The sequence below is a fragment of the Mugil cephalus genome, chromosome 23, assembly GCF_022458985.1.
Source record: "Mugil cephalus isolate CIBA_MC_2020 chromosome 23, CIBA_Mcephalus_1.1, whole genome shotgun sequence".
Lineage (NCBI taxonomy): Eukaryota > Metazoa > Chordata > Actinopteri > Mugiliformes > Mugilidae > Mugil > Mugil cephalus.
The window spans coordinates 16,071,470-16,096,520 of NC_061792.1; the positions used below are offsets into that span (position 1 = coordinate 16,071,470).

Consider the following 25,051-nt stretch of genomic DNA (forward strand, 5'->3'; position numbering starts at 1 on the left):
AATCAGAGAGCGATATTAGGTTAGAGGCGGGACTTCAGGCAGAGACGGACTGTTAACCCTTTGTGTGCCATAATTATTAACTAAACACTATGGACAAGTTGAGCGATGACCCAGTAATGGCTGGATAATGGTAGGGACGTGTCCCTAGTGTCCCAACCCAATTCTATGCACCTGGACACAGAGACACTTTGTTGTTAAGTTGTGATTGAGATTTGTGTTGTTTATTCATTACTTTAACTCCCTCCTCCTCTTCATCTTTGGGTTTATTGTATCTTCTCCTCCTGCAGCTCCCTGGGTGTTTCCTAGTTTCACTTTCACCAGGATCAAGTCTCAGATCGTTTTCTTCACGTCAACCTCCCTCTGAAGGTAATGAATCAGTTTTTAAAGTTTTCTTCATTAAGTGTCAGAGCTGAATGTTTAGAGTCCGGCTGAAGGAGCTGAATGAGAAACGGGGTAGAGGCTGGTGATGGTGGTTAAAGGGAAGGTTTCATTGTTTTAGTCAATGATAATAAAAATAAAAGCTGTGGACGTCAAATCAAACTAAATGGAACGAGAACTTTTTACTCTTCTTTTAAAATGAATATAATAGAATGGAATGCCTTATATTGTCACTATACAGTGTGCAATGAGATTGGAGATTTTCTCCTTTTCAGTGTAAAAATTCACAAGAATGTACAAAATAGTTCAAAGGTATTAAAGGTATTATTTACAAGATATACAGCTGAAGTTAAAATGCTGATACTAAAAAATAAAACGTGTAAACGTGTTGTACAGGTTTTTATAAAAGACATAATAATAATAAATGTAGTTTCAAGTCTTGTGTTACACATTGTATGTTATGCGGATTGTTGCATGTGAGAGTCCAGGGTGATGATGGACTGCTGTAGGTGTAGACCTGTACAGGAGGGGGCTCAGCATGCAACCCTGTGGAAAACCTGTGCTCAGTGTCCAGGTGGAGGAAAGTTGGGGGTCAGGTACTGGACCCTGGTTGAGCAGCAGGTGGATGTTCTCATGAATGATGTGTGTTTCCTCTGCAGGTGAAGGACAAAGTGTGAGCTGATGTGAATCCAGCAGCATGGACCAGAGTGAAGCTCAGAGGTGAGAGGACCATCTCTAAGTGTTGTTAGTTAAAGATGTCAGTCCAAGACACCAACACACTGGACAGAAACATTAAGAGTCCAGGTCTATACTGGAGCTTCATAAGCTTTGAGCAGCAGCCTGATGTTGAACTGGGACCAATAACATCCACCTGAACAACCACAGCCTGCTCACACCAGGAGGATCTTTCTGTGCATGGTCTAGTTCCAGCTCAGTGTTTGAGGATTTCATTCATAGACACTAGTTTTACTTCATCTACAGCAGATTCAAGTCTGGTTTATTGTCACTTCTACAGGATACTGATAGAAACATTCAGAGGTGGGAGATACTGGTTCTCCTGGTCCCACTGTACTACATACAAAACTACTAGAAGTACAACTGCTGCAGTACTACTGCACCTTGTTATGAGACCAGTGAATGTCCACTGTTACAACTATCCTACAACTATGCAGGATAATGGGAATAAAATGATTGAGCACCTCTACTGATAGATACAGATTTAACTAGACCCTGTGTGCTACTGTCCCAACCACTGGGATCAATAACAGATCATTTTATCTGACTTTAACTCTGAAGAAGATCCCTCTGTTTATAGAGTTTGTTTCAGGTAAGAGAACGTCAGAGATTACCCCCTGGTACGAGACCAACAGAAACTGGAGAGCAGGTCAAAGGTCGGCCGCTCCCTGCAAAAGAAACGAGCCGACAACCTTTGAACAGCTGCTTATCATCAACATTGAGCACTGGCCAAGATTCAAGGCCACAATACATAGATAAATTTTTATTATCAGTCGAAGTACACACCACACATGAGCACATGAACAACATTACGTTGCAAATGGCTCAGATAGCGAGTGTCTAAAAACAACCCAGTAAAGTATAAAACACACAGTAAACAGTAATAAAGTGATATGGTGCATAAGAAAACTGCACTGGATTATTGATCTGAAATTATTGCACTGGGTATTACATCATCCTCAAAGAGACTATATGGAGTGTTCAGAAGCCTGAAGGCCTGAGGTATGAAGTTGGTGCATAGAGTGTTGTTATATGGCACCAGAGGCCAGTACAGAGAAGCGTCCATGATGTGGATGAGTCCAGTCTCTTATGATGTTTTCCGCTCATGGCAGAGAGCGTTTGGAACCCATGTCCTTGGTGGAAGGAAGAGAAGTCCTAATAATTTTTGTTTGACATCCTCACCACTTTCTGGAGGCCCTTCAAGTCTGTACCTTCCTGCACCACAGAGAGATACACTTGGTCAGTTTACTCTCTGGTGCTTCAGTAGAAGTTGGTGAGGATGTTGGGAAGCAGATGTATCCTCATCCTGTGAAGGAAGTGCAAACACTGCTGCGTTTACTTTATCAGAGATGAGGTGTTCTAGGTCCAGGATACCAGCTCCACTGCTGTGTTGTTAATAACCAGAGGAGAGTGGCAGGGTGGGCTCCTCCTGAAGTCAACGTTGACTTCATTTGATTTGTCGACATTCAGGAGAAGATTGTTCCAGTGGCACCAGTTCACCAGATGAGGAGAGGAGAGTCATTACTCAGGGTGATAACTGAGGAGGTGTTCTTCCCAACATGAACGAACTGTTGGAGATGAAGTCCAAGATCCAGTTGCACAAGGTGGTGTTAAAGGCCAGGGTTGCCACAGATATTTCACAGATATATCATGTAGAATCAGATATTTGCCAGCAGGATTGATGGAAACAGAGTCCTCCACAGTTAGCCTTTAGCCTAGCCACTATTCCTACCCTAACAACTGTATTCATGCACCTGAAAGAGTGGTTGCATGTCGCCAGTAGCTCCGTACTTTTTTAGGTTATTCTTTTCGTGGTAATGGTTGTTAATGGTTGTTACCTTGTTGTACCTTGAACAAACCAAAAGTGTTTTTGTGCCGTTTTTATTTTTATTTTCTCTGGACTTTTTGTGTTTGGCTGAGGCATTCAGCGGAGCAGCCGTTGTGTCTGGTGGTGTGTTCCTGCTATCAAGCGCTAGCATTGTCAGGTTCCCCTGAGCTGCCTGGACTGAGACCTAAGTGTTTTGGATGCCAGGCTAAGTTTCCCGCTAAACCTCTGCAGAAGTCCTGGGGATGCCAGTCTGGAGTTGGCGGTGGAGGAGCGGAGAAGGAGCTTTGGTTTGGCTTTGCCGTCTGTCCTCAGGGGGATCGTGAGGTCTTCAGCAGCAGGATCGATGGACTGTCTGGACTTGATGGGATCCAGAGGGAGTGTGTCATGAGAACATGGCCCATTTTTAATTTACATCCCTTCCTTTACAAGTACAAGAACAAGGAGACACCATTCGACACGATCTATGCCGCCGTTTCTATGCAACTGGTCAAACGACCAAACATCTCAGACACTGTTTTTGACAACTAGTATATAATGGTAATTGTGTAATAAAGAAATTAAAAAAATATTACATTGTTTATTTTTATTCAATTTAATCTCATTTATTTTATCTTTCTTTTGATGTTCTGAGTGTTTACTTTTATGTGCTTGACTTAATGACTTTAATGATCGTGGATCATTAAAGTCTAAATCTAAGTCTAGTGACTTATGGCTATGTACTACCACACAACTAAAACATTGCAAGTTTTTAGGGAACAACAGGGTAGAAGCTGCATTAAAAAAAAAAAAAAAAAGCATTTCTATCATGAGCCAGTGCAGCCACAGCCAAAATGGGCACCACCATCTTGATACAACAGTGTGAATAATCGTCTAAGTCAACGAGCCACTCCAAGAACCTCCATAAGCACAAAGTACCTGAGAATGAACTCTCATAGTTCAGAGAACATGTCCACACGTTGTCAGAGTTTAAGATGACTGAGTTCTCAGAAACCTCTACACAGACCTGTCAGCCATTCATCACCTAAACCATCTCCTCCATCTCTCTGCAGCCTCCAGCCCCTCAGACCTGACCATGTGGTCTCTGAGGACCAGGCTGAACCTCCACTGGTGAACGATGAAGCCGTCGTTACAGCCGGTATGTTTTTACTATGTTACCTTGAGTTGAAACTGAAGCTCAGATGAGATGTAGAGATGGTTCACAGCAGACAGTTGGATGATCTAATTAAAAGGAAACGGTCCAACAAGGAATCACAAAACATGAACTGTTTGTATCAGTCAGTATTTAGTGGCGAATTCATGGGTGGGATGAAAAACGGAGAGGATGGGATGAGTCGAGAAGGTTCGAGGGATTTTAATTTAATAAAAGAGACAAGACCTGAATTCGTCAGAAAAGAGGATGGGATGACAATGTTTGAAGGAGGTGGGATAAAGAGGATGGTATGAAAAGGGTCAACTGGATAGGAGGAAGTGTACACTACTGTATGAGTGAATGACTGATTGCCCTTTAGGGATCAATACAGTATGAATAATGAAAAGGATTGGAGGGGATGGGATGAAAAGAGTCAGAGGGAAGACATAAGGGGAAGGAATGTGTCATCAGATGATGGTAGAGGAACCCAGGGAGTGAGACTCGGGTGGGTGTTCATCTCAGGAAGCTTCAGATCCTTGTCCCCTGGTTCCTGTAATGGAAGAGGAAGAAAAGAAAAGAGAGAGATGGTGAAGGTGGAGGTTGAGACCTGAGACAGAGAGAGAGAGAGAAAAAGGTAACAGAAGTATAGGAAACAGAATGACACGGATGGTGGTTTAGTTAAAGAACCTAAGTCACAATAACTTAACTTCACTAACAAAGACCAGGCCTTGAGGTTAATAAGTTTATTGGTGGACGGATGAGAAGGGTTGGAGGGGATTGGATGAAAAGAGATGAGGGTTAAGAAGGGAAGCTTCTTAATCCACCTGAAACTGATTTGTCTTCAGTTTTGAATCCTTAACTTGGTGCTGAGATGACTAGAACATACTCTCTCCTCTTCAAAGCAGAATTCCTTCAATCTCTTGGGTTTTTATTTTCGAAAGTAAATCCTATTTGGTTGTACCTGTAACTCAGAAGAAGATCTGATCAGATGTGAGGACATGTTTTTGAGTAAATGCAGATCATTCCAATGGTCCAGTTAGTCTTTCTTGATGCTGTGTACAGTAAACTGCTCTACAAAACATCGGATGGTCTGATTATCTGTTGTTGTGTCACTCAGATGTTCTTGAGAAGTGTCAACGTAAACTTAAATCTAGTCTGAAGAAGAAGTTCCAGTGTGTGTTTGAGGGGATTGCTAAAGCTGGAAACTCAACCCTTCTGAATGAGATCTACACAGAGCTCTACATCACAGAGGGAGGGACTGCAGAGGTCAATGATGAACATGAGGTCAGACAGATTGAAACAGCATCCAGGAAACCACACAGATCAGAAACAACCATCAGACAAGAAGACATCTTTAAAGCCTCACCTGGAAGACATGGACCAATCAGAAGAGTGATGACAAAGGGAGTGGCTGGCATTGGGAAAACAGTCTTAACACAGAAGTTCACTCTGGACTGGGCTGAAGACAAAGCCAACCAGGACATCCTCTTCATATTTCCATTGACTTTCAGAGAGCTGAATGTGGTGAAAGAGAGAAAGTTCAGCTTGGTGGAACTTGTTCATCACTTCTTCACTGAAACCAAAGAAGCAGGAATCTGCAGCTTTGAAGGCTTCCAGGTTCTGTTCATCTTTGACGGTCTGGATGAGTGTCGACTTCCTCTGGACTTCCGCAAGACTGAGATCCTGACTGATGTTACAAAGTCCACCTCAGTGAATGTGCTGTTGACAAACCTCATCAGGGGGAAACTGCTTCCCTCTGCTCGCCTCTGGATAACCACACGACCTGCAGCAGCCAATCAGATCCCTCCTGAGTGTGTTGACATGGTGACAGAGGTCAGAGGTTCACTGACCCCCAGAAGGAGGAGTACTTCAGGAAGAGGTTCAGAGATGAGAAGCAGGCCAGCAGGATCATCTCCCACATCGAGATATCACGAAGCCTCCACATCATGTGTCACATCCCAGTCTTCTGCTGGATCACTGCTATAGTTCTGGAGGATGAGTTGGAAACCAAAGAGGGAGGAGAGCTGCCCAAGACCCTGACTCAGATGTACATCCACTTCCTGGTGGTTAAGGCAAAAGTCAAGAAGGTCAAGTTTGATGAAGGAGCTGAGACAGATCCACACTGGAGTCCAGAGAGCAGGAAGATGATTGAGTCTCTGGGAAAACTGGCTTTGGATCAACTGCAGAAAGGAAACCTGATCTTCTATGAATCAGACCTGACAGAGTGTGGCATCGATATCAGAGCAGCCTCAGTGTACTCAGGAGTGTTCACACAGATCTTTAAAGAGGAGAGAGGCTTGTACCAGGACAAGGTGTTCTGCTTCATCCATCTGAGCGTTCAGGAGTTTCTGGCTGCTCTTCATGTCCATCTGACCTTCATCAACTCTGGAGTCAACCTGATGGAAGAACAACAAGCTACATCTCTATGGTCTAAACTGTTTAAAAAACAAAAATCTTTCCATCAGAGTGCTGTGGACAAGGCCTTACAGAGTCCAAATGGACACCTGGACATGTTCCTCCGCTTCCTCCTGGGTCTTTCACTGCAGACCAATCAGACTCTCCTACGAGACCTGCTGACACAGACAGGAAGTAGCTCACAGACCAATCAGGAAACAGTCCAGTACATCAAGGAGAAGATCAGTGGGAAAGTGTCTGCAGAGAGAAGCATCAATCTGTTCCACTGTCTGAATGAACTGAATGATGGTTCTCTAGTGGAGGAGATCCAACAGTCCCTGAGATCAGGACGTCTCTCCACAGATAAACTGTCTCCTGGTCAGTGGTCAGCTCTGGGCTTCATCTTACTGTCATCAGGAGAAGATCTGGATGAGTTTAACCTAAAGAAATACTCTGCTTCAGAGAAAACTCTTCTGAGGCTGCTGCCAGTGGTCAAAGTCTCCAACAAAGCTCTGTAAGTACATCATCAATAAATACACATCAACCTGTCAGCTGGTCACAAAGTTAAAGGGTTTTCTGTCATTGTCTCTTCAGACTGAGTTACTGTAACCTCTCAGAGAGAAGCTGTGAAGCTCTGTCTTCAGTTCTCAGCTCCCAGTCCTCTAATCTGAAACATCTAGACCTGAGTAACAACAACCTGAAGGATTCAGGAGTGAAGCATCTGTCTGCTGGACTGAAGAGTCCAAACTGTAAACTGGAGACTCTGAGGTCAGTTTTCATTTATTTTATTCTCAGGCTTCTGAAGAATGGAGATCCAGTTTAGATTAGTTCTCTTGTCAGGACTGTCAGATAGAAAAGGAGCTCAAAGAGTTGAAATGAAGGAGCATCATGTTCCTGAACATCAGCAGGTATCTCCTCAGTCATCTGTGGTGGGTCTGATCACAAACCACATCAAGTCCAGTCTTCACATGTGTTGACATTAACAGAGTTCTTGGTGTTACTAATCATTCGTTCTGTGGAGAAATCCCCTTATAGTCTGACTCCAGTGAGACAAGATGGAGGTCAACGTCCATAGTGTTGTTGATGAATGATTGGAGAGTTGATCTTCTCAAGTCACATCTTTTATTCTTTACTTTCATTCATTTTCAGTAGGAACATAAATAACACGTCAACTCATTTCACAATACAATGCAAGCTGACCTCACTTCACACATTCACAAAAAAAAAAAAATAATTAATACAAACTAGAAAATTCCCAAGGGGAAATTTTGAACCAGGCAATGCTGCGGCTACAGGGCGTTACAGGGTGTCTTTGGTCTGACGTGGTCATAATGTTTTGGCAGACATATTTGAATGTGAGGTCAGGGTTGGCTGCTCATTTGGGTGTGTGGAAGGAGCAGGTGGTCATTCGCTACAGTGGAGTGTCTGGAGTGAGATTTCGCCTTCTTCACCTTTTCTGTCCATGTCTAAGGTGGTCATAATGATTTGGCGGTGTGAGTGACTTAGTGTTCCATTATGATGGTCAGCAGGTGCACAGCTGTTGTGTTAATGAAAGCCTCCCTCCTTAGGTACTGCAGCAAACATGATGAGCAGGTACACACCTGCTGTTAATTAGCCCCTCTCCCTATATGATGCTGTCACTATAAGCTCCTCCCTCCTCCTCTGTAACCATGGTTACGGCCCCTCCCCTGCTCTCTCACAGCTTATATAAGAACTTTAGTTCTTATGTAAGTGGGGGGTAACTATCTCTGTACCCTAGGATTTGACCTCCGAACAAATGTTCATAACTCCCCAACGATAGGTCGTACGGGGATAATGAACGCATTGTGAGCGTCAAACGAGGGTCCTCTTCGATTTAATGTTGGTTCCACGCACGTACGGAGAAAACTGTGGCCGGTGTGATGAGAGAGAGAACACCTCGCGTTGCTGTTTTTCACCCCAAATCTGACTTTTTTTTAACATCGGAGCGGATGGGCAGGATGTTGGTCGCACTCCTCGCTCGGAAAAGCATGGCCAAGTAATCATTCAGCAATGAAGCGAGGCGATTTTGAAATCGCGTTGCATTGCCTCGATAACTAGTAGCACACAGAAATTTTGGCTGGAAGAAGTTTAAGAAGAATAAGTACGCACAATAGTATTATAGAGGCATCGCGTTGTATTGCCTCTATAATAAACACACACAATAACAATATAGAAGCAACGCGTTGCATTGCCTCTATAACTAATAATGATGATAATAATAATAATGGCAAACGCATGAATTGGAAGCTGTGACACTCAGTAGCCTGACAGATAAATCTAATCTATTGTTGCATGACAAAGTCCTTTAAAGGTACCCACACCTCTTCAGATTCTGGTGCTTTAGCCCTAAGTCCCTGGGTTATCTTTTCTAATGTAATCCTCTTATCCAGTGTGGATAAGAGTGTAGAGGATACTTCAGTCTCTCTCCAAAACAGAACAACCAACCTCCTGGCCTGCAGAATCAGAGTCTTAAAGTTATCTGGATAGGTTGCTGAAATAATTAAAAATATGAACGTTTTGGGGTAAAGGGACTGAACAGGTCCAATCAGGCCGACATGATCCACAGCACACACACAGCGAAAGGACGCAGATCCCACTGGATCACAGGAGCTTAGCCTCCCTCTTTGATGCCGTCAAAACATCCGTCTCCTTTTCCTCTCAGTTGGTCACAAAGTTCATTCCATCAGGTAAACTGGACGTTCTCCATAAAATAAGAACTCTGGTCCAAACAATCACTCCAACACAGACTAGGTCAAGGTGACCGTCCAGTCTGTCCCACCCTGTCACCTACAGACTGCCCTGCAATTGGCTGGAGTTGCCTGATTTCTACACATGCCAATACTGTCAAAGTAATGAATGATTGGCAACTTACAAAACAAGTGATAATATAGTGAGGCTAAATAACACACAATGACCTATATCTCACAAACACTATGAAATGAAATAGCATAACTTGTATTTTAAAAGATCTTGCGTTTTTTAAATTATTTAATTTTAACCATATTTTTGAATTAGTTTATAGTCTAGTCTATAGGCACCCTCCACTTCCTATCACTCTGTCATCAGGTTGATGAGCTGCAGTTTGTCAGGGATCAGCTGTGATTCTCTGGGACCAGCTCTGAAGTCCAACCCCTCCCATCTGAAACATCTGGACCTGAGTGGAAACTACAACCTGGAGGATTCAGGAGTGAAGCAGCTGTGTGGTTTCCTGGAGAGTCCAGACTGTAGACTGGAGACTCTGAGGTCAGTTCACTGTCTGTTACTGTTGTAGATCTGATATGTTTAATCACCAACTGAATCTAATCTATGTTGCTCCATCAATCTGTAAATGTCCTTTAGTTCAAGACGAGTGTTTGTAGCAGAAACTGGAGAAAACATCCACTGTTAGTTGTTGGAGTCAATGAGTGTTTGTGATCAGAGCTGAAGAGTCACATCTGGGGCCTGTTACACAAAACCAGGATAAGGGATAAATCCGGATATGTTGGTTATCCTGGGGCATTATTATATGTCTGCTGTGCTTCCTGAGGGTCTGAATATGGTGTGAGGCTAAAAGGCTGGGAGGCATCCCCTCTGCCCCCCAGCAATACACCAGAGAACTCGCCTGTCAATACAACATGTCATGACCACCTCATAAACAGAGTTCACTAGAGACATTCTAGATACAGCCATGATGTTAAAGTGGTTATTAATAGATGTTAGTGCGCCACCTTGTGACAAGTGTCGATAGATTGTAAAGGATCGAAAGATTCAGGAGTCATGGACCGAGCCAGACCTCTGATCAGGTAGTCAGCACTGCAGAGCATTTTATAAGATGTGGACTATGAAACTAATCATATACAGTGTTCAAATATATGAACAAGTCATGTTCACCTGAACATTAATGCTGTTCATCATCTCCCTCAGAGGAACTAGAGGAGGGTTTTATTTAGACGTGGGTGCAGTCAAATGCATCAATAATGTTGGAGAAACCTGTGACAAAGAGTCTCCTACTGCAACTGTTAACACTGATCACATTTAATGATTCATATTAAAGCTAGTAGATGAGACGTGCCAGGCTACAGTATGACTTTCATGGGGGACTCACAACTAGACACTACAAGGTGAACCAGTCAGAGTCAGAGGTGTAAGAATGTATCTGGTATGAAGAAGGTGGCATCTTCTTGGGAGGGACTTAGATTTGAGTCCGTCCCCCCAGGGACCCCCTCCAACACAGACCTCTGTTCAGTTCTAAGGCTCTGTCCTCAGGTGACCCGCCACCCTGTTTGGTTGTGTGTGTGTTTTCTTTTTTTTTTTTCTTCCCACTGTTGTAAATACAGGTAATCCAGCAGGTACAATGTACGCTTGAACATAGCATTTGTTGGGGCACTCACCATTCTGCAGGATGGATGGATGGATGGATGGATGGATGGATGGATGGATGGATGGATAGAGTTGCAGTCACATAGTTTCATTCACATCTGCGTCAGTTTCACTTGCAGTTTTGGCTGTTGCATAATCAGAGTACAACTATGTTTTCAGAGATGTTAATGAACTATTTGGATTGTAGACTAATTGTGATGTTTCAGGGAGCAGTGAGTGTTTGTTTGTGCAATACTTGGACACTGTAGGACTGTACTTGGGACTGTAATATATTGCCACGTTTTCTCTCTTTGTTTTATAGCAGTGGCGGTGTTTCCTTTCTTTTTAATTAGATCTTTTACCTTCTTCTTCTTCCTCTCTCCTGAATCCTACTTTTGTGCAACGGGCCCCAGGATCCAGGAGATCCTCTGAACTCACATTTGTTTCAATAATGAAGTTTTCTTGATCAAGTCCAAAGATTTCTTTGGTTTGTGTTTGTTTCAAAGTGACTTGACTGATGATGTCTGATCATTGATATTGATCCTGTAATGAGGTCAGCAGCATCTTATTGATCTGTGCTGACATCAATAGTTGTCTGAATGTTGTGCTGACGTTTGGATGATGTCTGTAGAAGGCTGACATGATGAAGATCCACACTAACACAAGGACAAAGTCACTCTACTCATTTTAGAGAACAGCTCATTGATCAGGACACATTTCAGACCTCAACACATCTGACTGATCATCAATCATTTCATCTTTTATTCTTTATTCAGGTTGATGAGCTGCAGTTTGTCAGAGATCAGCTGTGATTCTCTGGGACCAGCTCTGAAGTCCAACCCCTCCCATCTGAAACATCTGGACCTGACTGACAACAACCTGAAGGATTCAGGAGTGAAGCAGCTGTGTGGTTTTCTGGAGAGTCCAGACTGTAGACTGGAGACTCTGGGGTGAGTTCACTGTCTGTTACTGTTGTAGATCTGATATGTTTAATCACCCACTGAATCTAATTCATGTTCATCAATCTGTAAATGTCCTTTAGTTCAAGACGAGTTTTTGTAGCAGAAACTGGAGGAAACGTTCACTGTTAGTTGTTGGAGTCAATGAATGTTTGTGATCAGAGCTGAAGAGTCACATCTGGGGCCTGTTGAACAAAACCAGGATGAGGATTAATCCTGGATATGTTGATTATCCTGGATGAACTCATCCATGATCCGCTTGCATGAAAGCAGGATATGTTATGACATAAGTTACCATGGAGATTTATCCTGTGGAGTTAGCACATCAAATAGTAACATGATGTTCCTTTATTCAATAATAATGAATCAAAGCCAGTAAATTGAAGTCACACAGAGCTCTACAAGATAGAAAGAACAGAATCACAGCATATTATACAACACACACATAAAAGCAGGACAAATCCATACTTAAATGAACAGACACATGTGAGGCCTTTATACACAGTAAACGGCATAATAGGCCAAATAATATAAAATAATACACATTCCTTTATCATTACAGACCCAGTTTAACTTAACTCCAAATCATGTGTCTCTGCCATTACAGGCTATATTCAACTTAAATGTACAGAATGTATTTTAACTGAAATAACGTATCGGCAGGGCTGCCTTAACCTAATGGTAGGCCCTGGGGCTGAGAGGTTTTGTAGGCCCTACTCCATCACCCCAATCTACATCACAAAATGCATCAGTTTCTTTCACGCCATACAAATGTGAGTTTTACTTCTTTAGCCAGAAAACACCAGCATACTTTTAATCAACCTACAGAAACACAAAAGGCACTTTGTATAACAGCAATACATAAGATAGATAATATGCTGATTATTTAAAACCAATATGGGTGAAAGTTTGAAAAACACCATCAGAACAAAATGAGCTTCTTCTGGTTTTGGTGGGCCACTCAGCACTATGGATAGTAACAGCCTTCACTTTTGCTGGGTTCCACAAGGTAAAACTGACTGATATCTAAACATTTCAACATTCTTCATCAAACATTTAGCAGCTGTCCACAACAACTGAAAACCTGCAGAGGCTAGCAAAGGGCCGAGCATTGTCCTTTTAGAAGGGCTTTTGTCTGGTCTTCTCTGCAGAGAATGCCCTGATTATGTCCTTGAAATCCAAATCATGAAGGATGTCATGCTCAGTGGACATAAATGTGAGGTTACTGACTCTCTCTTGCTGCATGCTTGATCTGAGTCTGTTTTTCACCAAGCCCAGTTTGGAGAAGGACCGCTCCTTGCATTGGTCACTGGCATGGTCAGGAATAGCCGTAAAGCTATGTCTGTGCTGGGAAACACTGTCTGGAGATTTCTTCTTCTTAAAAATTTGAGTAACTCCACTGCTGATGTGCTGTTCACCTTTTCATCCTGTACAAATTCTTTAAACTGTACCACCTCCTCCACAAAATCCTCCTCCAAGTCATTGCTGTTTTTCCTCTGCAGACTCAGCGCATCTGAGCGCAGGTCTTGAGGGGAAATCAAGTGCAATGCATTCATAAACCCAAAGTTTTCATACACATCACTGTATGACTTGTATAGTCTGTCCAGTTCTGACACTAAACGGTCGATGACGTAGATGTACACAGAAGTACGGAGCCTGGGGCCTGATGGTTCACACTTCGGCTCAGATAATTCGTCAGCCTGTCTCTTTCTTTTTTTATCTTTCTTTGGGTATCTGTCTTATACTCATGGGACACAGTGGGAGACATGTTCTTTGCAGCTGTCTCAAAGCTAACAAACTGATCCCTCAGATCACCTACATATTCACGCAATGACTGAACCAAATCAACAGCATTGCACAGGTCCAACTCCTTTGCTTGTAGTGCAGCACTCACACCCTGGAAACGTTTAAGGATGACATTCCACATATTGCATATTAATGCAATTTCAAGTTTATTCATCTTTATGTGCAGTGCCCTAGCCTCCTCCCTTGTGCTCCAATTCTGGTGATCATCATCAGCAATGTTGAGTAATGCCTGCTGGATCCCGGTGCAGTTCTGGCACAGGGCTTTGGGCTTTGAACGGTGTGTGCTGACCATCTCTTATCAGAGTGATTTCAAATTCTCAATTCTTTGATTTTCATTGGGCTGCAACCCTACCTTAATCATCTGCCAGCGTGAAGTGCTCTTGGATGAGAAGTTGAACAAAGCTTGAACAAAACTGAAAAACTGTTTAGTCTCCTCACAGCAGTTCACGCTCTTCACTCCTTCTAGGTTTAGGGTATGTGCTGCACAGGGTACCCATTCTGCCAATGTGTTGATCTGCTTTAGGCGGGCCTGCACACCTTTGTAGGTCCCCGACATATTGCTCGCATTGTCAAAACACTGCCCTCTACAGTTATGTATATCAATGCCCATCTCCTCCAAAACACTCACAACTGAGTTGAACAGTGCTTCTCCTGTATGGCTTTCAATGGGGAGGACATTGACAAAGCGCTCTTCTAAACAGACCTCTGGTGACACATACCGCAGGATAAAAGTCATCTGGTCCACATGTGTAATGTCAGGTGTGGAGTCCACACTGATAGCAAAATACTTTGCTAGTTTCACTCTGCTGATAATTTCATCCAGCACCTTCCGTCCCATCAGCTGAATGAATTCCTCACACACATTCAGAGAGAGGTAGGATGCAGTTTCTTTGCCAGCGTTTACATATTCCAGCTTTTAAAAAAGGATCAAACTGACTGATCAGCTCCATACTGCCCAAATAATTTCCATTGTTGGTATCTCCAAACTTGTGGCTGTCACCCTGGAAAAATAGTCCCCTTTCAGCCAAATACTTCACAACAGTAACAACCCTCTGTAGAACCCGTTTCCAATATTCACACTCCTCATTAAACTGTTTCTTAAGTTCTGAGTCCAATGTCCCACAGGCAGCTGCTTTATTGATGTAAGCGATCATGGCTTTTCTGTTAATGTCAGATTTTGTGTTCTGCTATACAATCATCATGCATGTTTCCAGTCAGAATAACCCCCACTAACAAATGCAGACTTTTCCTTTCTCTCGCCAAACATTTTGCAAGCAAAGCAAAACAAAACACACTATCTACTGATGGTGAGTAACAAAGCCATTCTCTACTTACACATGCGTTCCGATGCACAGAAGTCGGCGCTTTTATTTTGACACGCCTCCGGTCCCATTTTCGCCCAGTAAGCGTGCGCCTGCCGGTCGATATTGTTTCCCCAGAGGCCCGGGTCACTGCTTGTTGCTTCCTCTTCCTCCTTCTCCTCCTTGTCCATCTTCTCCTCCTCACTCTCTTCCTCATCCTCCGCTCCTCTTCTTTTTTCCTCTCCTGTTCCCTCTACCTGCAGCATGAGCCCCGCCTCGTCCTCTGCCTCCGGTGAGTGACATACTGAGGGTTTTGTGGGTCCACCATCATCCGTGGCAGGTCGTTTAAGGAGCCCTGTGAGCTTTGGGATGCTCTTCAGTAACTCCTTTTCCCTAGATTCTTGAGCACCACTCTCAAATTTCTTTTCCCCCGTCATTTCCCAACTGTCACTCAAGGCGTAGTACACATAGTAACAGTAACCAGGGGAGCAGGGGCTGCAGGGCAGGTCTTAGCGAAGGGTTAATTTTGGACCAATCAGCAGCCACAAACGTGCATGATTTGTGATTGAAAGAAAACCTGACAAGTAACAAAACAATGCGACTTTGCCAACTCATCGATAGGCCCCTGAACTCGATAGGCCCCTGGGCTTCAGCCCAGGTAAGCCCGTGCATTAAAGCGGCCTAGCATATCGGTCTCTGACCAGCCGGCCACTGTCATTATTACATGTCGGCCGTACTTCCTGAGGGTCTGAATATGGTTGGAGGCTAAAAGGCTGGGAGGCATCCCCTCTGTCCCCCAGCAGGACACCAGACAAAGAAAGCCTGGGCAAAGCAACACTTAAGAATCACGGTAGGACTGATTGAGAATTGTTAAGCCGTGTGGAAGAGATTGGCCTTCTCACAAAAGGATACAGGTAAATCCTGCTACAATTCAAAATAAAGCCTCCGGCCCTTAAATCAGTCAAAATGTGGGACGTGGCTGCAGCGAGAGAGCGAACGTTCCCCATGATGATCCCAGGAATGGCTGGCTTGTATCTCCTCTTCTTAGCTTTCACCTTCTTTCCAGCCCTGCAACCGCGGCATCTCCTCCATAACTCCTCCGGGCAATACAGGTTTACTCAGCGCTATCAGCTGGTCATGTGTGTAAATAATGGCCATGCCGCTCTGTGCTGACAAAGTAGCAGTAAAATTGAAAGGAAAAAGTTGAGATTTACAAAAACCATTGCTAACTTAGGTTAAAAAAAAAAAAAAAAAAAAAAAAAAAAGAGACACAAAAGTACGAGAAAGGTGGAGAGAACACACACAAGAAGCACGCACTCAGGAGCTGCTGCAGCAGGCGTCCACTTGCCATGGCTGGGGACTTCAACAGGGCCAAACTGAAGTCCCTCCTACCTCACTTCCACCAGCATGTGGCATGTGCCACATCCAGGGAATGTATAGACCTGGAGGAATACACTGAGGCGGTGATGGGGATCATACAGGTATGCACGGACGATGTGACTGTGAAGAAAACTGTCAAGGTACGTTCCACCAACAAGCCATGGCTAATGGGGAGGTTCATTCCCTGCTGAGGCTTTGTGATGCTGCATTTCAATCTGGAGACAGCAATGCATACAGCAGAGCAAGGAACAACTTGAACAGAGGAATCGGAGGCAAAGAGAGCTTTTGGGAGAAAAGCTATCTTCTCAGTTTACTGACACCAAAGATACAAGACACTTATGGCAGGAGTTCCAGGCAGCCAAGGGTTACAAGCCAGAAGCACAGGTACTAAACAATGATCCTTCTCTCCCAGATAACCTCAATACATTCTTTTCCCTGTTTAAGGGGAAAGGACAACAGAACAGCAGCTGTGCAGGAACAGCCTTCCACTAACCAGGCACTGCAACTGACCTATAGACAGCATCAATGTGTTTACACAGGTGTTTACAACATACTGTAAACCCACGCAAGGCTGCTGGGCCTGATTACATCCCAGGCTGTGTGTTGAAAGCCTGTGCTGAGCAGCTGAAGGATGTCTTTACAAACATATTTAACATCTCCCTCAGCCAAGCCAGAGTCCCCACCTGCTTAAAAAGCGCCATCATAACACCTCTGCCCAAGAAACCAAATCCCTCCTCTATGAGTGACTGTCGTCCAGTGGCCCTGACTCCTGTAGCCATGACATGCTTTGAGTGGCTTGTGTTGCATCACATCAGATCGCAGCTACCAACTTCCCTGGGCACAATGCAATTTGCCTACAGAGCTAACTGGTCCACAGAAGATGCTGTCTCCACCCTGCTCTACCTCACGCTGGAACACCTGGAGAACAAGAACACCTACGCTTGGATCTTGTTGATTTTAGCTCAACGTTCAATACCATCTTGCTGCTTGGTGTGGATCCAGGAATGTGTAAGTGGATCTCAGACTTTCTGACAGGAAGATGGCAGGCAGTCAGGGTTGGCAGAATAACATCAAAAACAATTGTAATGAACACTGGTTCACTGCAAGGGTGTGTTCTGTGCCCTTTATTGTTCACCCTGCTGACTCATGACTGTGCTGCCACTTTTAACAACAATCACATCATTATGTTCGCAGACGACACTACTGTCATTAGACTCATTACCAATGGTGACAAGTCGACGTACAGGAAGGAGGTGGAGCAGTTGGTAGCCTGGTGCTTGGAACACAACCTTGCTTTAACAAACAACAAACAAAAAACAAACAACCCTCTCCACCTCAGAGAGGTGGAGAGGGTTAGCTTGTCAGTCCTTCTGACTGACAAGCTAACCTCCAGAGTCAACACCACAGCTGTCATTAAGAAGGCCCAACAATGATTCTTTCTTTTTTTTTTTTTTTTTTTTTGACACATAAGATTGACAAATAAAAATCTATTCTATCCTAAATCTGCGTGACAATGCTGCTGTTTCTGGGGTAAATGATGATGTTGCTCCTGGTGACAGCATTTCTAATGTTGGTCTTAAAACATATTCATCAGCTGGTCGTTCCTCGGCATGTTTAAAAGCAGAGGTTGAAAGGGCTGCTCTCCTTGCAATGGCTATGGCAGCAGGCCTTAAAGAACACAGGACTGGAATCTGGAACATCAGGAGGAGCAAATCAGAAGAAAAGGGGAGCTTCTGGAATTGCAAAAAAAAATTGCTGCTCACCCTGCAAAGGTTACTGTGTTGTAGAAGTACAGAGAATCTGATGGTCAGAGAATAAAAGAGAATGGCCCATTAACATTTGGGAGTCCACTCATACGCCACATTGATGAACGGCTGGGACATTGTGGGAGAACTCACCTGCTTTCCAGACTACGCCAATGTTATTGGATCACTAACGCAAATTCTGCTGTCAGGTCAGATAACGGAACCAACTTTGTGGGGACAGAGCGTGACCTGAGAGAAGCTCTGTCTGCACTTAACCACAAGAAAATTCAAGGTGCATTACTTCAATTAGATTGTGGTTAGATTGTCACTACAAGTGTGCTACGACGACTGTTAACACTTGTCCTGAAATTTGTAAATTCCCGATCACATTTAATGATTCATATTAAAGCTAGTAGGTGAGACGTGCCAGGCTACAGTATGACTTTCATGGAGGACTCACAACTAGACACTACAAGGTGAACCACAGTCAGAGTCAGAGGTGTAAAAATGTACCTGGAATGAAGAAGGTGGCATCTTCTTGGGAGGGACTTATATTTGAATCCGTCCCCCCAGGGACCCCCTCCAACACAGACCTCTGTTCAGTTGTAAGGCTCTGTCCTCTGCTGGGGGGAGGTCAGCTGGTGGTGACCCGCCACCCTGTTTGGTTGTGTGTGTGTTTTCTTTTTTTTTTCTTCCCACTGTTGTAAATACAGGTAATCCAGCAGGTACAATGTACGCTTGAGCATAGCATTTGTTGGGGCACTCACCATTCTGCAGGATGTTCTTATAGATTACAGATTTCATGTTTTCTCTCTTTGTTTTATGGCAGTGAGTGTGTGTTTCCTTTCTTTGTAATTAGATCCTTTACCTCTTCATAGTCCTCCATCAGTATGTCCTGCTGCCATGGGGAGGAGTTCTCTGCTCGCGTTGCCATGGTAAATGTGTAATCGATTGCAGGGTCTACTTTAGGAGCCATTTGCGCATTCTGATCCATGAGTAATTAAACCTGGCTTGATGGATCCATGTCCGCTCATCCTGGCTTGGTGTTTGTGCGACCAAATAAGCCTGGACGCTCTTGTTTCTGATTTGTTGAGCCCAGGATTTGTCACTTATCCCAGATATCTGAATCCTACTTTTGTGCAACGGGCCCCAGGATCCAAAAGATCCTCTGAACTCACATATGTTTCAGTGATAAAGTTTTGTGATGAAGTCCAAAGATTTCTTTGGTTTGCGTTTGTTTCAAAGTGATATGACTGATGACGTCTGATCATTGGTATTGATCCTGTAATGAGGTCAGCAGCATCTTATTGATCTGTGTTGACATCAATAGTTGTCTGAATGTTGTGCTCACATTTGGATGATGTCTGTAGAAGGCTGACATGATGAAGATCCACAATAACACAAGGACAAAGTCACTCTACTCATTTTAGAGAACAGCTCATTGATCAGGACACATTTCAGACCTCAACACATCTGACTGATCATCAGTCATTTCATCTTTTATTCTTTATTCAGATTGTGGAGATGCAGTTTGTCAGAGATCAGCTGTGATTCTCTGGGACCAGCTCTGAAGTCCAACCCCTCCCATCTGAAACATCTGGAACTGAGTGAGAACAACCTGAAAGATTCAGGAGTGAAGCAGCTGTGTGGTTTTCTGGAGAGACCAGACTGTAGACTGGAGACTCTGGGGTGAGTTCACTGTCTGTTACTGTTGTAGATCTGATATGTTTAATCACCAACTGAATCTAATTCATGTTCATCCATCAATCTGTAAATGTCCTTTAGTTCAAGACGTCCACTGTTAGTTATTGGAGTCAATGAATGTTTGTGGTTAGAGCTGAAGAGTCACATCAGGATCCAGAAGATCCTGTGAACTCACATTTGTTTCAGTTATAAAGTTTTGTTGATGAAGTCCAAAGATTTCTTTGTTTTGTGTTTGTTTCAAAGTGACTTGACTGATAATGTCTGATCATTGATATTGATCCTGCAATGATGTCAGCAGCATCTTATTGATCTGTGTTGTCATCAATAGTCTGAATGTTGTGCTGACGTTTGGATGATGTCTGTAGAAGGCTGACATGATGAAGATCCACAATAACACAAGGACAAAGTCACTCTACTCATTTTAGAGAACAGCTCATTGATCAGGACACATTTCAGACCTCAACACATCTGACTGATCATCAATCATTTCATCTTTTATTCTTTGTTCAGGTTGTGGAGCTGCAGTTTGTCAAAGATCAGCTGTGATTCTCTGGTCTCGGCTCTGAAGTCCAACCCCTCCCATCTGAAACATCTGAACGTGAGACTCAACAACCTGAAAGATTCAGGAGTGAAGCAGCTTCTTGATCTTGTGGAGAGTCCAGGCTATAAACTGGAGACTCTGTGGTGAGTAGAGGGTTCCAGTCAGTCCATGCTGCTTTCATCAGTATCGTCCTAAACACAGTTAGTACCAAAGATCCAGTGTTTCCTGTAAACCTGCAGCTTCTCAGTGAAGCTGTGAGAGGAGAATGGAGACAGGCTTCAGGATTGGACAGAAAGACAGAGAGAGAGACAACAGTCAGCCAATCAGATGAGCCAGAAGCTTGTTGTGATCATGTGTTTGAGTTGATGTGAAGACGATTGTTGTTGTTGTGTTGATGTGTCCAGGAAATAAAGCTGGATTCCAGCTGACAGCCTTCCAAGATGTATAGAGACAGTGGTGGTCATTCATCACATCTGATCAACAACTGATCACAGCTCTGAGATCAGTCTGACTGAAGCCTGCACATCACAGAAGCAGCGTTACATTTAGTAACCATGAGTTTCTTAGTCAGCTGATCTTTGTTTCCATGGAGCAGCAGTAAATCCATCACTAAAGTGTTGGTGCAGTAATGAAGCGTTCAGTACTCTCAGCAGTTTCTTAGTGAAATGTGCAGAGGAAACAGACTTGATGCTAAAAGTCTCTGCAGGTCTGTGTGTGTTCACTCCAACACGTTAACATGAAGCTGAAAGGAAGCTGGCTGAGCTCAACAGCTGCTCCACTGCTGCTCTGAACAGGACTCAAGTCCCTGCTGCTCTTTCTACTGGATGTGATGATGAAGGGAAACACTCCTTCACCCCCTCTTTTCTTTCTCGTCCTCTCTACAGGTGGAAGAAGTCATTGTTTTAACCAGGAGGATGTATGTTGAGAGGGGATGAGCTGTGTCCTGATGATCCAGAGGGTGAAGCAGACTCTGACTGGACCATGTTACTGGGAGGTGGAGAGGAGAGCTTCATCCACATGGTCTCCATTTAAGACCATTAACAGAGCTGCACTTCAACTCTTCACAGAGCTCCAACAAATCCAGTCCAGTCCCTCATCAATGATTCAGACACATGTCAACCTGCCAGCATCAACAGTCCTTCCTCATGTTGTGGAGACATTTGTTCCATGTCTTCTCTCTTCTCACAACCTCGTAACCATCAGCCATCAATAAATTGACCTTTGTGCACCGATACAACACGTCCAAGGTAGAAGATACAACAAACTCCTCTAATTTAAATTCCATGTTGATGAGTGACAGCTAACAGCCACAGCAGAAACCAAACTGTTAACCTAAGCAGCTTTCCACCAACTCCTCACTTCCAAATCACTGCAGTTACAGCAACAAACCATCAAACAAACAACAATGAGTCCACCAAGGCTACAAAACAACAAAGGTAGCCCCCGGCCCCAGGTCTTCAAAGGACTGGCCTCTAGCCACCAAGCACCCAAATGATGCTACGAGCCCGTTGACTGGTTCTTAACAAACTGACCTGACCTGAAAGAAATACAATTATGAACACACCTTGACAACATCAGTATGTGAGCATCAGTAGCATTAGTATGTGAACACATACTCTGCAGAGTTCCAAAATTTTAGGACTAGGTTCAGGCCTTTGAGGAACCATCTGAATATTCTCAAGTTACAAATATATGTTTCACTAAAAATAATAATAATAATAATAATATATTTTTTTTTATTATTATCATGTTTTTGTCTTTTAAGCTGCGTTTATTTCGTTTTTCTGGACCTTTTTTGTTAACAAGAGATGGAGAAGTCCCTCTCATATAACTGTGAAGGAGCGTGTCTGTACACAGGACATTGAACTTTTAGCTTTGGGAATGCCTCCTTATTATTTACCAAGGGAATTCACCAATTTCATCTTTATCGGAGTCTACATCCCTCCTTCAGCTGTCAAGAAAACAGCATGTGATGCGATCCATGCCACTGTTGCTAGGCAGTCCAAACACCCGGAGGCTCTTGTTATCATTTCTGGGGATTTAAATCATAACACCTTGGACACTGTTTTGCCAACTTGTCATCAGTTTGTAAATTGTGCAACCTGATAAAATAGAAATCTGGATCTACTGTATGCTAATTCAAAAGATGCATACAGATCCACTGCCCTTAATGTGGACAAGACCAAGGAGCTGGTCATTGATTTTAGGAGGAAGAGCATCAGTCAGTGGAGCCCATCACCATCCAGGGCCTGGAGGTGGAAGTGGACCACTACAAGTACCTGGGAGTCCACATGAACAACAGATTGGACTGGAGGGACAACAGTGATGCTGTGTACAAGAAGGGCCTGAGTAGACTCTACATTCTCAGGAATATCAGGATCTATCAGTCTGTTGTTGCGAGTGCCCTGTTCTTTGCAGTGGTTTGTTGGGTGAGTAGTACCAGCAAAAAAGACATCAGTAGGATCAACAAACTGATCCAAAAGGCTGGACATATGGCTGGTAGGGAGTTGGAATCATTTGTCTCAGTGAGGGACAGGAGGACATTGGATAAACTGCTCTCCATTGTGGATAATCCATCCCATCCACTACTTCAAACATTAGAAGGTCAGAGGAGTTCATTCTCTAGCACAATGGTTCAGCTCCACTGCCATAGTGAATGCTACAGAACTTCCTTTATTCCCTATTGTATCCAGCTGTATAACAGCTCATCTTTTTGTGTCAATTAAGCTACTATGATCAATTAATTTCCCTTGTGGATCATTAAAGTCTAAGTCTAAAAATTGAACCAGACCTCTGTATATTTCTGTAATGTATATTTGCTATATATTATGCTATGCTATATATTTGCTCTACGTCAGCAGCCTGTGGATATACCAGGTTTCATCTCTAAAAGGATTGGTTGAATTGAGTCAATGATGCCCCATTTGAGTTGTTGGAGCCAATAGATGATACTTTGATAGATAGAAATTTGATGGATATGTCAGGAGTCTGTGGACTGTGCTTTGTTTTGACACGTTGTTTGTGTGAACTGTATAAAGGTTCACAGCAGTAGAGACAGAAAAGAGTGCGATGACTGTGTGGAGTTGTAGAACTTTGATATTTGGTCATTCATTGAGTTGAGTCTTTGTGTGTTTGGAGTATCATGTGTCATTAGATGTGGACAGTTGTAGTTCCTGACAGTGAACGCTGGAGGACAGTTCATGCAGTTCATCACTCCACTACCAGAGAGAGACAAATCTGCACCAGTGGAGTATTTTTTACAGTGTATTTTGTGGTGTTCAATTTTTTCAATCTGGTGTTTTTTTACAGTGTATTCTTTATTGATTATTTGTTTTTGACGATGTATCTTCTGATAATAAATTTTAAATGTGTAATTTCTTAGCAACTCTGGTAAGCCACATGAGTTTTTCAGAGGAAACTTTTAGATCCTTGAAGTCATTTTAAGATTATACATTTATTAATATTTCTTTTCATGAGCATTTTCCGTACGTGATAATGTTTATTCATTTTTGTCAATTGTGAAATATTTATAATTAAATTCACAAATTCAGTTTGAGAACAGATTTTTATTATAATCCCCAACGTTAGCTTGATGATTGATTTATGTGCACTAATCTGTATTCATAGTTAAGTTCATTATTTGCTTGTCTCAGCTGCACGTTGGTTGCACTATCACACTGTCCTCCTGGGACTTCCCCTTGTGACAGTTCTAAACTTTGAACCCTGTGACTCTTCTTCCCCTCCTGGGGGATGGAGAACAGCACTGTTGTCAGAATTACGACAAATTTGTTACCCACATCCTGATCTGTCTGACATGCCCCTGACTAACTCTGATTTTGTGTTTATGGTTCTGCTTTCAGGAATCTTGATACGGGCTGCGGACATGACAGCTATGCTGTTTTTGATGATCACGGGATTGTTGAATCTTCCCCTCTCCCTCCTCATTACCTAGCCCTAGGCAGCAGAGCTGGTGGCACTAACAATGCACACTGGCTGAATCACATTCAGTCACTATTTACACCGACTGCAGGGTTCAGGATTGTGGAGCACTTTGGAAAGAGAAAGGTCTTCGAATCAGATGGCAAGCCTATTCTTAGCCATACTCTCGTTGCATATTTATTGGAAGCTACCACTCTACCATCACAAGTTGCATGATGCAAATGCATGGCTCACATATTTGGCAAAGACACAGTTTCGAGAGGAAACGCATGACCAGATGCCACCGCAAGAGCAGCTGCATTACAACCCACTTCCTCTCGTTTTGCTACCCTCCTTTCTGCTCCATTCCTCACTTTTTCTCCTGATTCCCTCTCTGATCTCTTTTCCCTTTCTACACCTGCTGAATGATCACTCTGGTCGAAGAGTGGCTGTTCCTGTCTTGACGGCGTTTGGTATGGTCCAGATCACAAACCCGGCACGCTTAAAACTCTCCATCCTGCTTATTCCTAGTTGACGCATGGGTTAGACCATGTGTCAAAAGGAGGGATGTGTGCATCAGTACAAAAATGTTGGTTTACAAAAGGCTTCACATATTTGGCAGCAGATTATTGCTCAAAATGCATGAGCTGTGCACAAAACAGTCCAGGTAAAACCAAATCCCTCACACACCACGTGTTACGGCCATGAAAGTTGGCTGTATTTCCCTCCCTTTTCGTTGTGTGCATGCGTGTGCTTGTGTGTGTGTGTGTCTCTGTCTGTATTTCTTCTTAGGTGTCTTGTGGAGCGTCACCAATGGGCGTGTCCCAGTGGGCATGTCTTCCCCGTCCGGAGCAGATTCCCAGCTGATTGGTTC

The 25,051-nt window shown here is 43.4% G+C and overlaps 1 protein-coding gene and 2 long non-coding RNA genes across 3 annotated transcripts in view; all 3 read left to right on the top strand.

Moving 5' to 3' along the window:
• The window catches only part of LOC125001243 (NACHT, LRR and PYD domains-containing protein 12-like), a 105,868-nt gene that overhangs the window by 25,662 nt on the left and 55,155 nt on the right, over positions 1-25,051 (top strand). The gene's annotated exons all lie outside the window — the stretch shown is intronic.
• Positions 94-5,333, top strand: LOC125001123. Its single transcript, XR_007111524.1, has 5 exons — positions 94-130; positions 288-366; positions 1,038-1,098; positions 3,173-4,076; positions 5,188-5,333. It is a non-coding gene; the product is annotated as an uncharacterized LOC125001123 (long non-coding RNA).
• Positions 11,718-23,809, top strand: LOC125001121. The gene is made up of 4 exons (XR_007111522.1): positions 11,718-11,773; positions 19,530-19,703; positions 20,229-20,402; positions 21,144-23,809. It is a non-coding gene; the product is annotated as an uncharacterized LOC125001121 (long non-coding RNA).